The sequence below is a fragment of the Coregonus lavaretus genome (assembly GCF_964263955.1).
Source record: "Coregonus lavaretus genome assembly, chromosome: 9".
NCBI classification, from domain to species: Eukaryota; Metazoa; Chordata; class Actinopteri; order Salmoniformes; family Salmonidae; genus Coregonus; species Coregonus lavaretus.
In genome coordinates, this window is record NC_139996.1 from 47,095,747 (window position 1) to 47,115,477 (window position 19,731).

The window sequence follows — 19,731 nt, forward strand, 5'->3', positions numbered from 1 at the left end:
AAGAGAATAATACATTACCATTGGTGTATTAAAATTGGGCTTTTGTGATGACACAAAAAAACCAATCATCTCGCCTCCTGAATCCAAGTGTTTGACATGGGGAGGGTGACATGGGGGAGGGGACCAGTAACTTTCGAATCAATTTTCATCAATGTAGAAACAACAGTCATTTTTCATACTTTGGTAGTCCTACTTTGATCTGGTTTCTTCCAAATATCATCTAATTTCATGACAAACCTGATATTGACTGTTCGGGACCTTTAACACAATACCCTACGTATTTCATAAGGCCTTACTTTGAGGGCCTAGTTTTACCCTAATGCAAGGGCCTGAAACTCATACACATCACTTATAACGAAAACCACACCCATCATTATCATATTTCCCGATGCAGTGCCTTAGACCGCTGCGCCACTCGGGAGGCATAAATTACAAAACATTTCTAAATAAGTCCAATATGTTTCGTGGACTTGCACCTGTTCCTAAAATGTTTGTTCCAGTTTAGATCCTTTAGGTAGTCTCATAGCTTAGACTTACCAACCTTGGCAGTAATTCTGAATACAGGTTGTGGGTGATAAAAAAAATCCAATAGTTGGATATCCCCACACTGGCTGGATTTGAACAGGAATTACACATCACCTTGCAAGCCAGCATGATGTGACTTGCAGGCCTGATGTGGGCTGTAAACCATGAGTTTCAGACCATTGTATTAGACTCTCAGAAAAAAAGGTTTAGATTTGTTCCTAAAGGGGTGTAGACACTTGTCACTGTAACCTGTAAGGTCATCCTTTGTACCTATAGTTATAAGTGCATAATTGTACCCCCGTTCATACCTCATCCCACATCAAACCTGCAAGCAGGGTTGCAAAATTCCAGTAACTTTCCCAAAATTTCCAGATTTTCCTAAAATCCTGGTTGAAGGATTTCAGATTTCCTGCATCCGTTTCCGTTTCCGTTTCTAGGATATTGTAACCCTACCTGCAAGTCACATTATGCCGGTTGGCAAAGTGATGTGTAATTCCTATTGGAGACCAGCCAGAGTTAGGCTATCCAACAGTTGGAATTTTTATTCACCTGCAACCTGCATTCAGAACAAGTGCCAGGGTTGGGAACATTGTGAGGAGACTACCGAAGGCATTTATACTGGAACAAACATTTCAGTAATGGGTGCAAATAATCTAACTAACTGGATTAGTTTAGAAAAATTGGTGACACTTTACTTGACACCCAGCTCATAACACATTTTGACACGGTCATAACCATGTCATAACAGCTGACATAACTTGTCATAACCTGTTATATGGTCATAACACTGTCATGACACATTTATTTAGACCTGTTGTGACATATATTGTGTTATTTTATGGCTGGTTATGACACCTACATAAGAGTGTCAAAACCTACCACACAAGGCAAAACATTCCATTACACCATAGCCTACATGTCAACAGTATGTTTATGTTATATAGAATTGACCATATTAAATTATAATTGTAATTGCGTACACATTGCACCTACCCCAATGCTCTGTTGCTGATGACTGTGATGAATGCAGGAGCAGATTTCAGGAACAGGACAATGATTGACTGATGATTGACATAAGGGCATGTACATGATAGGCCTATCTGGCTTATATGATTATGATGGTCATAATGCTTCTTGACAGTGTCATAAAGTGTATTTTCTTAGTCCAAGTAAAGTGACACCGGATGGTCATAATGCTTCTTGATAGTGTCATAAAGTGTATTTTCTTAGTCCAAGTACAGTGACCCAGGATGGTCATAATGCTTCAAAACAGAGTTATTCAAAATAGTATGAAAAAACATGACTGTAAATAATTCATTACAACAACAACAAAGGATTTAAGAAACACTCTTATGTAGGTGTCATAACCAGCCATAAAATAACGCAATGTATGTCACAACAGGTGTAAATATATGGGTCATCATGACAGTGTTATGACCATATTATGACAGGTTATGACAAGTTATGTCAGCTGTTATGACATTTTATGACATGGTTATGATCGTGTCGTAACGTGTTATAACACTGTGTCAAGTAAAGTGTTACCGAAAAATTTATGTTATTTCTCTTCGTGTATTATAAGAATAATCAATCAATCAATTGCACAAACATTGATATTAAAATAAACAATAAAAAAAATCTACTTGCAATACAGCATGCTGGGAAATATGGTTTTGGTTTTAAAACTAGGCCCTCAAAATAAGGCCTTATGAAGTACATATGGCATTGTGTTAAAACATTTAAATAATTTATGATAACATATTCTCTTAGGATCTCACTTTGTGAAGTCCATAGGACCGAAAATGGATGAATGCAACAACCATGTCTCTGTCACTAACTAATAAAGTCATGGATGGTAATCAATGATTTATATATACACTAGATGACTGACAGGGGGCTCAGTTTTGAAGCCACCGTGCTTCCATTATGAAATCCCTCAATGTTGTAAAAATACAACTGTTTTATGTCTACATTTGTTATTGCCATGTTTATTCTATTTCAGACACCTTAAAGCATACTTTTAAATTATATTATGTTATTTAAACATACAAACATACAATAATTTTTTGAAGGTAATAATGTCACGGTCCCCACTACAGCTAGAAATACTTAAATACATGTACTTTTAGCCTTGAAAGATTTAATGGAGGACTGAAACATCTATGGAGGACTGCCTTGAAATATCAATTGTTTTTATTTATTTATTTTATTTAACATTTATTTAACTAGGCAAGTCAGTTAAGAACAAATTCAAAGCCTCTCACTGGCCAATATATAGCATCAGCAATCCAGGGTTTATATGCACTACATGACCAAAAGTATGTGGACACCTGCTCATCGAACATCTCATTCCAAAATCATGGGCATTAATATGGAGTTGATCCCCCTTTGCTGCTATAACAGCTTCCACTCTTCTGGGAAGGCTTTCCACTAGATGTTGGAACATTGCTGCGGGGACTTGCTTCCGTTCAGCCACAAGAGCATTAGTGAGGTCGGCACTGATGTTGGGCGATTAGGGCTGGCTTGTGTCGGATTTCCAATTCATCCCAAAAGGTGTTCGATGGGGTTAAGTTCGTCCACACCGATCTCGACAAACCATTTCTGTAAGGAACTCGCTTTGGATATCACAGGGGTGTTGTGAAGCTGAAACAGGAAAGGGCCTTCCCCAAACTGTTGCCACAAAGTTGGAAGCACAGAATCGTCTAGAATGTCATTGTATGCTTTAGCGTTAAGATTTCCCTTCACTGGAACTAAGGAGCCTAGCCCGAACAATGAAAAACAGTCCCAGACCATTAATCCTCCTCCACCGAGCTTTACAGTTGGCACTATGATTTCGGGCAGGTAGCGTTCTCCTGGCATCTGCCAAACCCAGATTCGTCCGTCAGACTGCCAGATGGTGAAGCGTGATTCATCACTCCAGTGAACACGTTTCCACTGCTCCAGAGTCCATTGGCGGCAAGCTTTACACCACTCCAGCCGACACTTGGCATTGCACATTGTGACCTTAGGCTTGTGTGCAGCTGCTCGGCCATGAAAACCATTTCATGAAGCTCCCGACGAACAGTTATTGTGCTGACGTTGCTTCCAGAGTTAGTTTGGAACTCGGTAGTGAGTGTTGCATCCGAGGACAGATGATTTTTGCACGCTACGCACTTCACAACTCGTCTGTTCCGTTCTGTGAGCTTGTGTGGCCTACCACTTCCTGGCTGAGCCGTTGTTGCTACTAGATGTTTCCACTTCACAATAACAACACTTACAGTTGACCGGGGCAGCTCTAGCAGGGCAGAGATTTGACGAACTGACTTGTTGGAAAGGTGGCATCCTATGACGGTGCCACGTTGAAAGTCACTGAGCTCTTCAGTAAGGCCGTTCTACTGCCAATGTTTGTCTATGGAGATTGCATGGCTGTGTGCTCGATTTTATACACCTGTCTGCAACGGGTGTGGCTGAAATAGCAGAATCTACTAATTTGAAGGGATGTCCACATACTTTTGTATATACAGTGTAGATCATTGCTGGTAACTCTACAATTTACTGGAAAGGCAAGGCACTCTGGGAAATATTTTAATAAGGCTTTACATTAAGCAGGTGATAATTTAACACTGTTCCGTTGTCTATATGGGTCCACAGACTCAACACTTTCAGTGTTGATTTAACATTCACTTTTTTCTTATACTGGAGAATTTGCTGTGCAGTACGTCAAGATACGATATAAAGGTTATAGAAAATTGTTGGGTGGTAGTGTCTGCTCTCTGCTAATCTACAAGAGTATCATCATTATTAATTGTCAGGGAAGGTGTGGCGTGTGTATTGCTGACACAGGAGCTTAAGGCTGAATTAGATAATGTTACAAATGTCAAGTGTGTTTTGAAAGCATTTTGAATTACCTAACAGTAAGTCAAGATCTCTAGAATCTATTCAGAGACAAAGCAGTGAGTAATTAATTAGACACATGCCAAACTATGTCACATGCCAAACATGCCAACAGTCATGTTTGAACACACTATGCTGTCATGGTAACGAGGAGTTCTTTGAAATAGCCAAACCATGATTCAATGGTGTGTGTTCAAACATGACTGTTGCAGCGTCTTGATTCAATAGAATTGTTTTCTTAATCCATACTGCCAATGTAATCTGTGTTCCTCTCCTATCCTCTTTGTCCAGTCATCCCCTATCTCTTTCTCATTCACCTGCTGCTTCTGTTGATGTCCTCTTCACACTCTTGGCTGTGACCTTTAGTGGCATTCAGTGACTTATCGAGTGATTGGATGAAGCTGTTATTCTTTTTTTTACACAACAGTGACATCGAGGATAATGTGATTCTACATAACTGACCTCATTGGCCAGGCATGCGTGGGTCTTGTGTTGAGTCAGAACCCCCCCTGCAGTGGATGCAGTGGATGTTCCCCAGTTATTTGTAGTTTCGGGTCTCATTGTTCTTTAAATCTAAATCCACAGTTGGAATATCAAACGCCTGATGCACAAAAGGCAGGCATGGGACATGTAACAGTTACTTCACAGTTTAACAGCACTGTGTGTTACGTGGACCCCTAAGAGGCAAAGTAGCTACTTTGCTCCTTAGGGCCAACATCACACTGAATTAGATATGCATGAACATACATATTTGGGAATGTAATTTCAGAAGTATGAGGGTGGAATCTTATGTTTTGACTATTTGCACATCATAAATCTCAAACAAAATGCATTACATATTTTTATTGGACACCTGCACATCCTCTCAGGTGGAAGTTGTGAAAGCAATGAAACAATCAGACTGAGTCATACTCCTTCACCAATCAAGTTCTTCAGAAACATTCCTTGGGATGTATCATGGTAAAAGTGCTAATATTAACCCATGCACTATAACCACACATCAATGGCCAACTGATTTACGTAATAATTGCTTGTTTTCTTCTCTTTTCTGTAACATGCATTTAACAAAATAATGTCAAGGCCCAAACATTCCACTTGGGTTCACTCCAAATAATGGAAATTAACTGGGTCGGTTGTGCTCTGTGGAAAAATACAGCTCTGAATGTTTTGGGGACACAGTTCCTTTCTGGATAATCCTGTTTATGGTGGACTCTCTGTATGTAGGGCCAATGGAATAAAACTAAATAGTGTATTTATTTCTGTATCAGTCATTGGTGGTTTCGATCTACAACACACTGGTCGGTCAGAATTACATTTGTTTTTTAGAACAATTACATACACTATATATACAAAAGCATGTGGACACTCCTTCAAATTAGTTGATTCGGCTATTTCAGCCATACCCAGAGCTGACAGCCATGCAAATCCATAGACAAACATTGGCAGTAGAATGGCCTTACTGAAGAGCTCAGTGACTTTCAACGTGGCACAGTCATAGGATGCCACCTTTCCAACAAGTCAGTTCGTCAAATCTCTGCCCTGCTAGAGCTGCCCCGGTCAACTGTAAGTGCTGTTATTGTGAAGTGGAAACATCTAGTAGAAACAACGGCACAGCCAGGAAGTGGTAGGCCACACAAGCTCAACAGAACGGGACCGCCGAGTGCTGAAGCGTGTAGCACGTAAAAATTGTCTGTCCTCGGTTGCAACACTCACTACAGAGTTCCAAACTGCCTCTGGAAGCAACATCAGCACAATAACTGTTCCGTGGGAGCTTCATGAAATGGTTTTCCATGCCATCTTATGTTGATTAATGGATGGAGCCAACCGCTCTCCAGTGGTCTTCTGAAAGGTTTCACCGAGAGCATGGAAATCATGTGAAGAAGAAAAGAGAAAGGTTCTCATACTAGTTCTGTGTAGGTTTCATTTTCCTGACCCAATGGCACAGATTAACATCAGCACTGGGATAGCATATCTAAAATATTTGGCGTAGCAAATCTATGATTTTAGATATACTTCTACTCAGTTGTCTGAAACTCGTGGTATTCAGACCCTTTGCTATGAGACTCGAAATGGAGCTCAGGTGCATCCTGTTTCCATTGATCAGCCTTGAGATGTTTCTACAACTTGGAGTACACTGGTAAATTCAATTGATTGGACATGATTTGGAAAGGCACACACCTGTCTATATAAGGTCCCACAGTTGACAGTAAATGTCAGAGCAAAAAGCAAGCCATGAGGTCGAAGGAATTGTCCGTAGAGCTCCGAGACAGGATTCTGTCGAGGCACAGATCTGGGGAAGGGTACCAAAACATTTCTGCAGCATTGAAGGTCCCCAAGAACACAGTGGCCTCAATCATTCTTAAATGGAAGAAGTTTGGAACCACCAAGACTCTTCCTAGAGCTGGCCGCCCGGCCAAACTGAGCAATCGGGGGAGAAGGGCCTTGGTCATGGAGGTGACCAAGAACCCGATTGTAACTCTGACAGAGCTCTAGAGTTCCTCTGTGGAGATGGGAGAACCTTCTCTGCAGCACCATTTACATTTACATTTTAGTCATTTAGCAGACGCTCTTATCCAGAGCGACTTACAGTTAGTGAAAGTTAGTTAGTACATATATATATATATACAGTGGGGAAAAAAAGTATTGTCAGCCACCAATTGTGCAAGTTCTCCCACTTAAAAAGATGAGAGAGGCCTGTAATTTTCATCATAGGTACACGTCAACTATGACAGACAAAATGAGAAAAAAAATTCCAGAAAATCACATTGTAGGATTTTTAATACATTTATTTGCAAATTATGGTGGAAAATAAGTATTTGGTCAATAACAAAAGTTTCTCAATACTTTGTTATATACCCTTTGTTGGCAATGACACAGGTCAAACGTTTTCTGTAAGTCTTCACAAGGTTTTCACACACTGTTGCTGGTATTTTGGCCCATTCCTCCATGCAGATCTCCTCTAGAGCAGTGATGTTTTGGGGCTGTCGCTGGGCAACACAGACTTTCAACTCCCTCCAAAGATTTTCTATGGGGTTGAGATCTGGAGACTGACTAGGCCACTCCAGGACCTTGAAATGCTTCATACGAAGCCACTCCTTCGTTGCCCGGGCGGTGTGTTTGGGATCATTGTCATGCTGGACCCAGCCACGTTTCATCTTCAATGCCCTTGCTGATGGAAGGAGGTTTTCACTCAAAATCTCACGATACATGGCCCCATTCATTCTTTCCTTTACACGGATCAGTCGTCCTGGTCCCTTTGCAGAAAAACAGCCCCAAAGCATGATGTTTCCACCCCCATGCTTCACAGTAGGTATGGTGTTCTTTGGATGCAACTCAGCATTCTTTGTCCTCCAAACACGACGAGTTGAGTTTTTACCAAAAAGTTATATTTTGGTTTCATCTGACCATATGACATTCTCCCAATCCTCTTCTGGATCATCCAAATGCACTCTAGCAAACTTCAGATGGGCCTGGACATGTACTGGCTTAAGCGGGGGGACGCGTCTCGCACTGCAGGATTTGAGTCCCTGGCGGCGTAGTGTGTTACTGATGGTAGGCTTTGTTACTTTGGTCCCAGCTCTCTGCAGGTCATTCACTAGGTCCCCCCGTGTGGTTCTGGGATTTTTGCTCACCGTTCTTGTGATCATTTTGACCCCACGGGGTGCTTACCTATTGCAGATTCAGTCTTCCCAGCCTGGTGCAGGTCTACAATTTTGTTTCTGGTGTCCTTTGACAGTTCTTTGGTCTTGGCCATAGTGGAGTTTGGAATGTGACTGTTTGAGGTTGTGGACAGGTGTCTTTTATACTGATAACAAGTTCAAACAGGTGCCATTAATACAGGTAATGAGTGGAGGACAGAGGAGCCGCTTAAAGAAGAAGTTACAGGTCTGTGAGAGCCAGAAATCTTGCTTGTTTGTAGGTGACCAAATACTTATTTTCCACCATAATTTGCAAATAAATTCATTAAAAATCCTACAATGTGATTTTCTGGAGAAAAAAAATCTCAATTTGTCTGTCATAGTTGATGTGTACCTATGATGAAAATTACAGGCCTCTCTCATCTTTTTAAGTGGGAGAACTTGCACAATTGGTGGCTGACTAAATACTTTTTTTCCCCACTGTATCATGTTCTCGAGGAAATCTCAGTGTCCGGGGGCATCAACGAACAGCCCTTACCCATCTCAACTGTTACCCATTCAAACTTTTCAATGGCTTCTCCTGTCAGTGCTCACTTCCTGTAGATCGACGGGTGGTGAGGGACAGAACCCCTAGATAATATTATAGATCGAAAAACTCAGCTCACACAGAACTGGAAAACTCAGGTCACATAGAACTGGAAAACTCAGGTCACATAGAACTGGAAAACTCAGGTCACATAGAACTGGAAAACTCAGGTCACATAGAACTGGAAAACTCAGCTCACACAGAACTGGAAAACTCAGGTCACATAGAACTGGAAAACTCAGGTCACATAGAACTGGAAAACTCAGGTCACATAGAACTGGAAAACTCAGGTCACATAGAACTGGAAAACTCAGGTCACATAGAACTGGAAAACTCAGGTCACATAGAACTGGAAAACTCAGGTCACATAGAACTGGTTGGGGTATTCCTTTAGACACGCACCTCTTTCACACCGGAGCTAGTCCCCTGACAGCTCTCATTCACTCAGTACTTAATAGTAATACTATCTATTATCTCATTTCAATCCTCTTATCTAAATTTCAATCAGCTTAATATCCAAATTTCAAACCTCTTATTATCCCAATTTTCAAACCTTTGTTGAACTCAGTTTACCACTTATTGTCAAAATGTCAATCTCTTAACACTAATAATATCTCTTATTATCCAAATTTCAAATCAGTTTAAGACGTCCTTTCCACATTCACACAACTCTCACATCCACATTCACTTAGTACTATTCCCAAAAACACTCAGTAATCTCACTTATTGCCTATAGACAGCTGTCAGCGGGGCATGGAACCGTTACTTGCCCTCGCTCTAGTCTTCTCTATAAGACTAGCTCTATCCTTCTTCCACGTCATTTATATCTTCAACGGTTCCTCTATAGTCTCTACAGTTGCCATAGTCTCTACAGTCCCTGAGCATCTATAGTCCCTATAGCATCCATAGTCCCTATAGCATCCATAGTCCCTATAGTCCAAAAGTGGCTCTATAGCATCCATAGTCCCTATAGCATCCATAGTCCCTATAGTCCAAAAGTGGCTCTATAGCATCCATAGTCCCTATAGCATCCATAGTCCCTATAGTCCAAAAGTGGCTCTATAGCATCAATAGTCCCTATAGCACCCATAGTCCCTATAGTCCAAAAGTGGCTCTATAGCATCCATAGTCCCTATAGCATCCATAGTCCCTATAGTCCAAAAGTGGCTCTATAGCATCAATAGTCCCTATAGCATCCATAGTCCCTATAGTCCAAAAGTGGCTCTATAGCATCCATAGTCCCTATAGCATCCATAGTCCCTATAGTCCAAAAGTGGCTCTATAGCATCAATAGTCCCTATAGCATCCATAGTCCCTATAGCATCAATAGTCCCTATAGCATCCATAGTCCCTATAGTCCAAAAGTGGCTCTATAGCATCAATAGTCCCTACAGCGTCCATAGTCCCTATAGCATCAATAGTCCCTATAGCATCCATAGTCCCTATAGTCCAAAAGTGGCTCTATAGCATCCATAGTCCCTATAGCATCCATAGTCCCTATAGTCCAAAAGTGGCTCTATAGCATCCATAGTCCCTATAGCATCCATAGTCCCTATAGTCCAAAAGTGGCTCTATAGCATCAATAGTCCCTACAGCGTCCATAGTCCCTATAGCATCCATAGTCCCTATAGTCCAAAAGTGGCTCTATAGCATCCATAGTCCCTATAGCATCCATAGTCCCTATAGTCCAAAAGTGGCTCTATAGCATCCATAGTCCCTATAGCATCCATAGTCCCTATAGTCCAAAAGTGGCTCTATAGCATCCATAGTCCCTATAGCATCCATAGTCCCTATAGCATCAATAGTCCCTATAGCATCCATAGTCCCTATAGTCCAAAAGTGGCTCTATAGCATCCATAGTCCCTATAGCATCCATAGTCCCTATAGCATCAATAGTCCCTATAGCATCCATAGTCCCTCTAGTCCAAAAGTGGCTCTATAGCATCCATAGTCCCTATAGCATCCATAGTCCCTCAGGATCCATAGTCTCAATGGTTGATATAGTCATACATGCTATGGTCTCTATATATTCTATAGTCTTGCCACATCCCATACATATAGAATAACAACTCATACTATTACTTAAGACTAGTGGTACCATCCTTAATTTTTATGTTTAGTTTTATTGGTTTTATTGTTTTTATTTGTTTATACAAATTCATTTAATAATAATATAATAATATAATATGCCATTTAGCAGACGCTTTTATCCAAAGCGACTTACAGTCGTGCGTGCATACATATATTTTTTTTGTATATGGGTGGTCCCGGGGATCGAACCCACTACCTTGGCGTTACAAGCGCCGTGCTCTACCAGCTGAGCTACAGAGGACCACAAATTTAAATTTAAATTGACTTACTGAAATTCAGTCGCCGTGTCCCTCAATTCTTCGCAGATGATGTGTCTCCTCCTGGGCAGCTCACAGTAAGGGTCTGGACGGGTCATCGTCGTCTTTTGGTCAGACGGGAATTTCCCTCACGCCTCATAGAATGAATGTGCCACTGGTTGTCCTCGCAGACTCTCAGGCAGAATCAATCATCGTGTTTGTGACGCCAGATTGTCATAGAAATTACCACCAGGGACACCTGAAGTCAATCTTAAATGAATCATTATTTATTAACAGCAAGCTGGAGAGGTCACAGTCAAACTTAAATGCATAAAGTACCGGTCTGAAGTGAGCTCTGCCGGGGCAGTCCCGTTTGTTCTCTTAAATACTGCTCATAATATTATAATAATATGCCATTTAGCAGACGCTTTTATCCAAAGCGACTTACAGTCATGTGTGCATACATTACTACGTATGGGTGGTCCCAGGGATCGAACCCACTACCCTGGCATTACAAGCGCCATGCTCTACCAATTGAGCTACAGAGGACCACTGCTTACACAGACAAGTTATATTTGCATGATTTAGCTTAATATTCATAATTAACTTTTGGTTCATGCATGTGACCGACCAATACCTCACGAGGCTTCTTCTCTCCAAGCTGAGACCTTGAAACTGAGATATCCCTTTCCGTTCTCAAAACAAGGTTCTGGGCATGCTGCCAAATTGCTTAAACTGATAGTGAAGATTCCTCCCAGGCACGATCAATCAGTCACTTGCATGAACCCAGTCGAATTGGTTATTAGAAAAGCACAAACATAACATTTTCCTTCACAATTTACTCATGGGCTGAGTCCTACCTCCCTGTTGAGTGGTAATGTAATGCCTAACCTGTAGGTACTTGAAGAAATTAGTTTGAGGTAACTGAAAATGAGATGCCAGTTGTTGAAAGGATAGTAGTTCACCGTCTCTATACAAATGACCACATTTTTTAATTCCTTTGTTGAACCAAGAAAATGTAATACCATCTCTCTCAGGGCTTTGGGTAAGATGGGGTTATTATATAAAGGTGTTTGTTCATGTTCTATGCCCTTCTGTTTGTTTACAGACTTTAATCTATATATTTAAGGTGTTTTTATGAGACCTAGCAAAGCTTTAGGTGGGCTAAGATAAGGTATAGATGCCAATGAAACAGGGTAAAGACACTCTTCCTCTGTCTCCAAGAGGGTGAACTTTTTGTTGTATCTTGCCATACCAACACAGCATTTAACTGAGATGCCCAGTAATACAACCATCTGAGTATGGTTTGCATAAAGTCGTGAGTTTCACTCTGGGAGGTTTCCCTTTCCACAGAAATGAAGAGACCTTCCTATTAAGTTGTTTGCAAAAAACTTTGGGAATAGGAAACGGCAAGGTTTGAAAAAGGTACAAGAATTTTGGTAATATATTCATCTTTACACAATTGACCCGTCCAATAGGAGAAATTAGTAAATCCCGCCATCTATCCAATTCTTCCCCAAACTTTTTGAGAAGTGGAGTATAGTTCAGTTGATATCTCTTAATCATTTCAGAAGGAATTTACAATCCCAGATATGTCATTTTCTGAGGTCTACAAGAAAACGTCTGGTCTAAAATTGGGTTCTGCGTAGCTGCCCTGTTAAAAGGCCTTTGATAGGTTTATTTTATATCCTGAAAACCCTGTGTTGTGCCACGTGATAGGGAGAACTGGGAGGAAACAATTCCATTAGTCAATCTGAGCTACCGGACATTTGTACAGTAATCTAATCAGACCTTCATACTTAGGTCCAATATTCATCCTCTGTAAAACTTCAAACAGTTAGTTCCATTCTATGCGGTCAAAAGCTTTTTCTGCATCTAATGAAGCCGCCACTACAGGTTCTTGGTCATTCTCTATTATCTGGAGATGAGCGGTTTCTTACAAAGCCTGTTTGGTCCATATCAACCAAGTCAGCGTTGTCAACATGTGTAAGTTATAAAGCAAAGCCAAAATAAAATACTCTTCCATGCAAAGTACAAAAGACAATTACAGTGCATTTGGAAAGTATTCAGACCCATTTCCTTTTTCCACATTTTGATACGTTACATCTTTCTTCTAAAATTGATTTTTTTTCTCCAATCTACACACAATACCCCATTATGACAAAGCAAAAACAGGTATCTAGAAATGTTTGCAAATGTATATAAAAAAAACATACCTTATTTACATAAGTATTCAGACACTTTGCTATGAGACTCGAAATTGTGCTCAGGTGCATCCTGTTTCCATTGAACATCATTGAGACGTTTCTACAACTTGATTGGAGTCCACCTGTGGTAAATTCAATTGATTGGACATGATTTGGAAAGGCACACACCTATCTATTTAAGGTCCCACAGCTGACAGTGCATGTCAGAGCAAAAACCAAGCCATGAGGTCGAAGCAATTGTCCGTAGAGCGCAAAGACAGGATTGTGTCGAGGCACAGATCTGGGGGAAGGGTACCAAAAAAATTCTGCAGCATTGAAGGTCCCCAAGAACAGTGGCCTCCATCATTCATAAATTGAAGGTTTGGAACCACCATAGCTCTTCCTAGAGCTGGCCGCCCGGCCAAACTGAGCAATCGGGGGAGAAGGGCCTTGGTCAGGAAGCTCCAGCCAATCCTCAGTAAAAGGTACATGACAGCCTGCTTGGCGTTTGCCAAAAGGGACCTAAAGGACTCTCAGACCATGAGAAACAAGATTCTCTGGTCTGATGAAACCAAGATTGAACTCTTTGGCCTGAATGCCAGGCATCACGTCTGGAGGAAACCTGGCACCATCCCTATGAAATAACAGCGCCGGAAGAAGATGGCTGCCGTTTTACAGCCCTCTAACCAATTGTACTATTATGTGTGTTTTTCCGCGTTATTTGTAATTTATTTTGTACATAATGTTTCTGCCATCGTCTCTTATAACCAAAGAGAGCTTCTGGATATCAGGACAGCGATTACTCACCTCGCGTTGGACGAAGACTTTTTCTTCAACGAGGCGTTCGCGAAGGATATTCTACAGACACCCAACAAGGCCCAGATCCCCGTCATTCGCGTGAGGAAGAGACGGAGATATCGTGGACGCAGATCCGGGTGCCTTGTAAGGATCCGACGGCGAACGAGTAAACTGCCTCTCCCATCAATCCTATTAGCCAACGTTCAAGCTTTTGAGAATAAAATGGACGATTTAAGATTACGGTTATCCTACCAACGGGACATTAAAAACTGTAATATCTTATGTTTCACGGAGTCGTGGCTGAACGACAACAATGACAACATTCAGCTAGCGGGCTATTCGCTACATCGGCAGGACAGAACGGCAGACTCCGGTAAGACAAGGGGCGGCGGTCTGTGTATATTTGTAAACAACAGCTGGTGCACAAAATCAAATACTAAGGAAGTCTCGAGGTTTTGCTCGCCTGAGGTAGAGTATCTTATGATAAGCTGTAGACCACACTATTTACCAAGAGAGTTTTCATCTATACTTTTCATAGCTGTCTATTTACCACCACAAACCAATGCTGGCATTAAGATTGCACTGAATGAGTTGTACAAGGCCATTAATCAACAGGAAAACGCTCATCCAGATGCAGCGCTCCTAGTAGCCGGGGACTTTAATGCAGGGAAACTTAAATCCGTTCTACCTCATTTCTACCAGCATGTTAAATGTGCAACCAGAGGGGGAAAAACTCTAGACCACCTTTACTCCACACACAGAGACGCATACAAAGCTCTCCCTCGCCCTCCATTTGGCAAATCTGACCATAACTCTATCCTCCTGATTCCTGCTTATAAGCAAAAACTGAAGCAGGAAGCACCAGTGATTCGGCTAATAAAAAAGTGGTCAGATGATGCAGATGCTAAGCTACAGGACTGTTTTGCTAGCACAGACTGGAACATGTTCTTCAGACAGCATTGAGGAGTACACCACATCAGTCACTGGCTTCATCAATAAGTGCATCGATGATGTCGTCCCCACAGTGACCGTACGTACATACCCCAACCAGAAGCCATGGATTACAGGAAACATCCGCACTGAGCTAAAGGGTAGAGCTGCCGCTTTCAAGGAACGGGACTCTAACCCGGACGCTTATAAGAAATCCCGCTATGACCTCCGACGAACCATCAAACAGGCAAAGAGTCAATACAGGTCTAAGATTGAATCATACTACACTGGCTCTGACGCTCGTCGGATGTGGCAGGGCTTGAAAACTATTACAGACTACAAAGGGAAGCACAGCCGCGAGCTGCCCAGTGACACAAGCCTACCAGACGAGCTAAACCACTTCTATGCTCGCTTCGAGGCAAGCAACACTGAAGCATGCATGAGAGCACCAGCTGTTCCGGACGACTATGTGATCACGCTCTCCGTAGCCGATGTGAGTAAGACTTTTAAGCAGGTCAACATTCACAAGGCCGCAGGGCCAGACGGATTACCAGGACGTGTACTCCGAGCATGTGCTGACCAACTGGCAAGTGTCTTCACTGACATTTTCAACATGTCCCTGACTGAGTCTGTAATACCAACATGTTTCAAGCAGACCACCATAGTCCCCGTGCCCAAGAACTCTAAGATAACCTGCCTAAATGACTACCGACCCGTAGCACTGACGTCTGTAGCCATGAAGTGCTTTGAAAGACTGGTCATGGCTCACATCAACAGCATAATCCCAGAAACCCTAGACCCACTCCAATTTGCATACCGCCCCAACAGATCCACAGATGATGCAATCTCTATCGCACTCCACACTGCCCTTTCCCACCTGGACAAGAGGAACACCTACGTGAGAATGCTATTCATTGACTACAGCTCAGCATTCAACACCATAGTGCCCTCTAAGCTCATCACTAAGCTAAGGATCCTGGGACTAAACACCTCCCTCTGCAACTGGATCCTGGACTTCCTGACGGGCCGCCCCCAGGTGGTAAGGGTAGGTAACAACACATCTGCCACACTGATCCTCAACACGGGGGCCCCTCAGGGGTGCGTGCTCAGTCCCCTCCTGTACTCTCTGTTCACCCATGACTGCATGGCCAGGCACGACTCCAACACCATCATTAAGTTTGCCGACGACACAACAGTGGTAGGCCTGATCACCGACAACGATGAGACAGCCTATAGGGAGGAGGTCAGAGATCTGGCCGTGTGGTGCCAGGACAACAACCTCTCCCTCAACGTGACCAAGACAAAGGAGATGATTGTGGACTACAGGAAAAAAAAGAGGACTGAGCACGCCCCCATTCTCATCGACGGGGCTGTAGTGGAACAGGTTGAGAGCTTCAAGTTCCTTGGTGTCCACATCACCAACAAACTATCATGGTCCAAACACACCAAGACAGTCGTGAAGAGGGCACGACAAAGCCTATTCCCCCTCAGGAGACTAAAAAGATTTGGCATGGGTCCTCAGATCCTCAAAAAATTCTACAGCTGCACCATCGAGAGCATCCTGACTGGTTGCATCACCGCCTGGTATGGCAACTGCTTGGCCTCTGACCGCAAGGCACTACAGAGGGTATTGCGTACGGCCCAGTACATCACTGGGGCAAAGCTCCCTGCCATCCAGGACCTCTATACCAGGCGGTGTCAGAGGAAGGCCCTCAAAATTGTCAAAGACTCCAGCCACCCTAGTCATAGACTGTTCTCTCTGCTACTGCACGGCAACCGGTACCGGAGTGCCAAGTCTAGGTCCAAAAGACTTCCTCAACAGCTTCTACCCCCAAGCCATAAGACTCCTGAACAGCTAATCATGGCTACCCGGACTATTTGCACTGCCCCCCCACCCCATCCTTTTTACGCTGCTGCTACTCTGTTAAGTATTTATGCATAGCCACTTTAACTCTACCCACATGTACATATTACCTCAACTACCTCAACTAGCCGGTGCCCCCGCACATTGACTATGCAACGGTACCCCCCTGTATATATAGCCTCCCTACTGTCACTTTATTTTACTTCTGCTCTTTTTTTTCTCAACACTTTTTTTGTTGTTGTTTTATTCTTACTTTTTTGTTTAAAATAAATGCACTGTTGGTTAAGGGCTGTAAGTAAGCATTTCACTGTAATGTCTGCACCTGTTGTATTCGGCGCATGTGACCAATAAAATTTGATTTGATTTGATATGGTGAAGCATGGTGGTGGCAGCATCATGCTGTGGGGATGTTTTTCAGCGGCAGGGACTGGGAGACTAGTCAGGTTTGAGGGAAAGATGAACGGAGCAAAGTACAGAGTGATCCTTAATGAAAACCTGCTCCAGAGCACTCAGGTCCTCAGACTGGGGCAAAGATTAACCTTCCAACCGGACAATGACCCTAAGCACATAGCCAAGACAATGCAGGCGTGGCTTCGGGACAGGTCTCTGAATGTCCTTGAGTGGCCCAGCCAGAGCCCAGACTTGAACCCGATTGAACATCTCTGGAGAGACCTGAAAATGGCTGTGCAGCGACGCTCCCCATCCAACCTGACAGAGCTTGATAGGATCTGCAGAGAAGAATGGGAGAAACTCCCCAAATACAGGTGTGCCAAGCTTGTAGCGTCATACCCAAGAAGACTCGAGGCTGTAATCGCTGCCAAAGGTGCTTCAACAAAGTACTTAGTGAAGGGTCATTATGGAGTATTGTGTGTAGATTGATGAGGGGAAAAAACTATTTAATCCATTTTAGAATAAGGCTGTAATGTAACAAAATGTGGAAAAAGTGAAGGGGTCTGAATACTTTCCAAATGCACTGTAAGTTGAATGAAATAGCAGTAACAGATAAATCCTGTTAATTTGACATTTAGAGAAGGTATTGTTAAGCACTGGGCCAGTGTCCATGGATAGAAGTGGGATCGGGGGACATTGCGGTCAAGATTATGTGTAATTCGCTTCTGAGTCATAACTCTTTTTGACACAAGAACAAAGCAGTCAATGTTGTCTTAAGTCGTAAATAGCAGCTGCTGCTCTACCTGTATGACACACTTCTCCCATGGGGCACAGTGGGTGTGTGATAGGAAACGGATGATGATACAGTATCGTACAGATAATTCTACCTTTAGGCATTGCCACATCAAGCTCACAGCCTTTCACCCACTAAAAGAGAACCTTCCTGAACTGTTAACTTCTTCCTCTTCTCCTTTATACATGCTGTTTTCAGGTATTTTTAGACAGTCTGCTTCTATAAAGGATGCTAGTATACAATGCGTTGGTCTGAGGCCAACTAAACTTTGGCTTATTCAGCCCCAGCCAGAAGAAATCAAGAGAGAAGCATAAACTGATGTGCTGGCTGGCTAGAGTGCAGTACTGTCCATGGTCCGGTCCATGGGGTGTGTTGGTGCAGGTCCTTTTTTGCTGAGACACATTTGCACACATTCCTCAGTGTTCTTGGGGTAGGATGAGGAGAGAGTCTCGCTTTTAAAGCCTTGTGTCTTGTCACGTATACAACATTCCACACATAGATACACAGCGAACAGAGTGGCCCCCCATTCCATGTCCACTTCAGGCTGCACGCTTACATGTACGTGTGTGTGCATGTGTAACCTCTGGCCATAAACCTAATATAAATCCTGCTGTATAAGGGAGAATGGCACACCATTCACCTTTTACTTGGCTCCTTTTATTGTCCAGGGATATTTATAACTGGAATAAACAATTGAAAAAGATGGGTTTGATTTTCCTGCAATGGCCTTGGCCCTGAACTTCCTGTAAGAGAGCAGGGTAGACTGAAGCTAGAAACTCTGATTGAAGCCAGATTCCTTTGTCCCAAACTCTGAATCTTTGCCCCCTCACAAATTCCAACATAATGATATAACCTTGTTTTCGTATTCCCTTATTCGAACAAGTGGTCACGATACAGAAAACAGGTGATGAAGGCACTCATGATAGCGGTGTCTACATGACCCTTAGTTCTGTACGTTCTCTGCCTATATTTCATGGTTTGTCACTTTATGAGCAGAGGGGCAGTATTTCTGTTGCATGTATTTGAAATACGTATTTTAAAGTCCGCACTGAGCTAAAGGGTAGAGCTGCCGCTTTCAAGGTGCGGGACTCTAACCCGGACGCTTATAAGAAATCCCGCTATGCCCTCCGACGAACCAACAAACAGGCAAAGAGTCAATACAGGACTAAGATTGAATCGTACTACACCGGCTCTGACGCTCGTCAGATGTGGCAGGGCATGAAAACTATTACAGACTACAAAGGGAAACACAGCCGCGAGCTGCCCAGTGACACAAGACTTCCAGACGAGCTAAACCACTTCTATGCTCGCTTCGAGGCAAGCAACACTGAAGCATGCATGAGAGCACCAGCTGTTCCGGATGACTATGTGATCACGCTCTCCGTAGCCGATGTGAGTAAGACTTTTAAGCAGGTCAACATTCACAAGGCCGCAGGGCCAGACGGATTACCAGGACGTGTACTCCGAGCATGTGCTGACCAACTGGCAAGTGTCTTCACTGACATTTTCAACATGTCCCTGACTGAGTCTGTAATACCAACATGTTTCAAGCAGACCACCATAGTCCCCGTGCCCAAGGACACTAAGATAACCTGCCTAAATGACTACCGACCCGTAGCACTGACGTCTGTAGCCATGAAGTGCTTTGAAAGGCTGGTCATGGCTCACATCAACACCATTATCCCAGAAACCCTAGACCCACTCCAATTTGCATACCGCCCCAACAGATCCACAGATGATGCAATCTCTATTGCACTCCACACTGCCCTTTCCCACCTGGACAAGAGGAACACCTACGTGAGAATGTTATTCATTGACTAC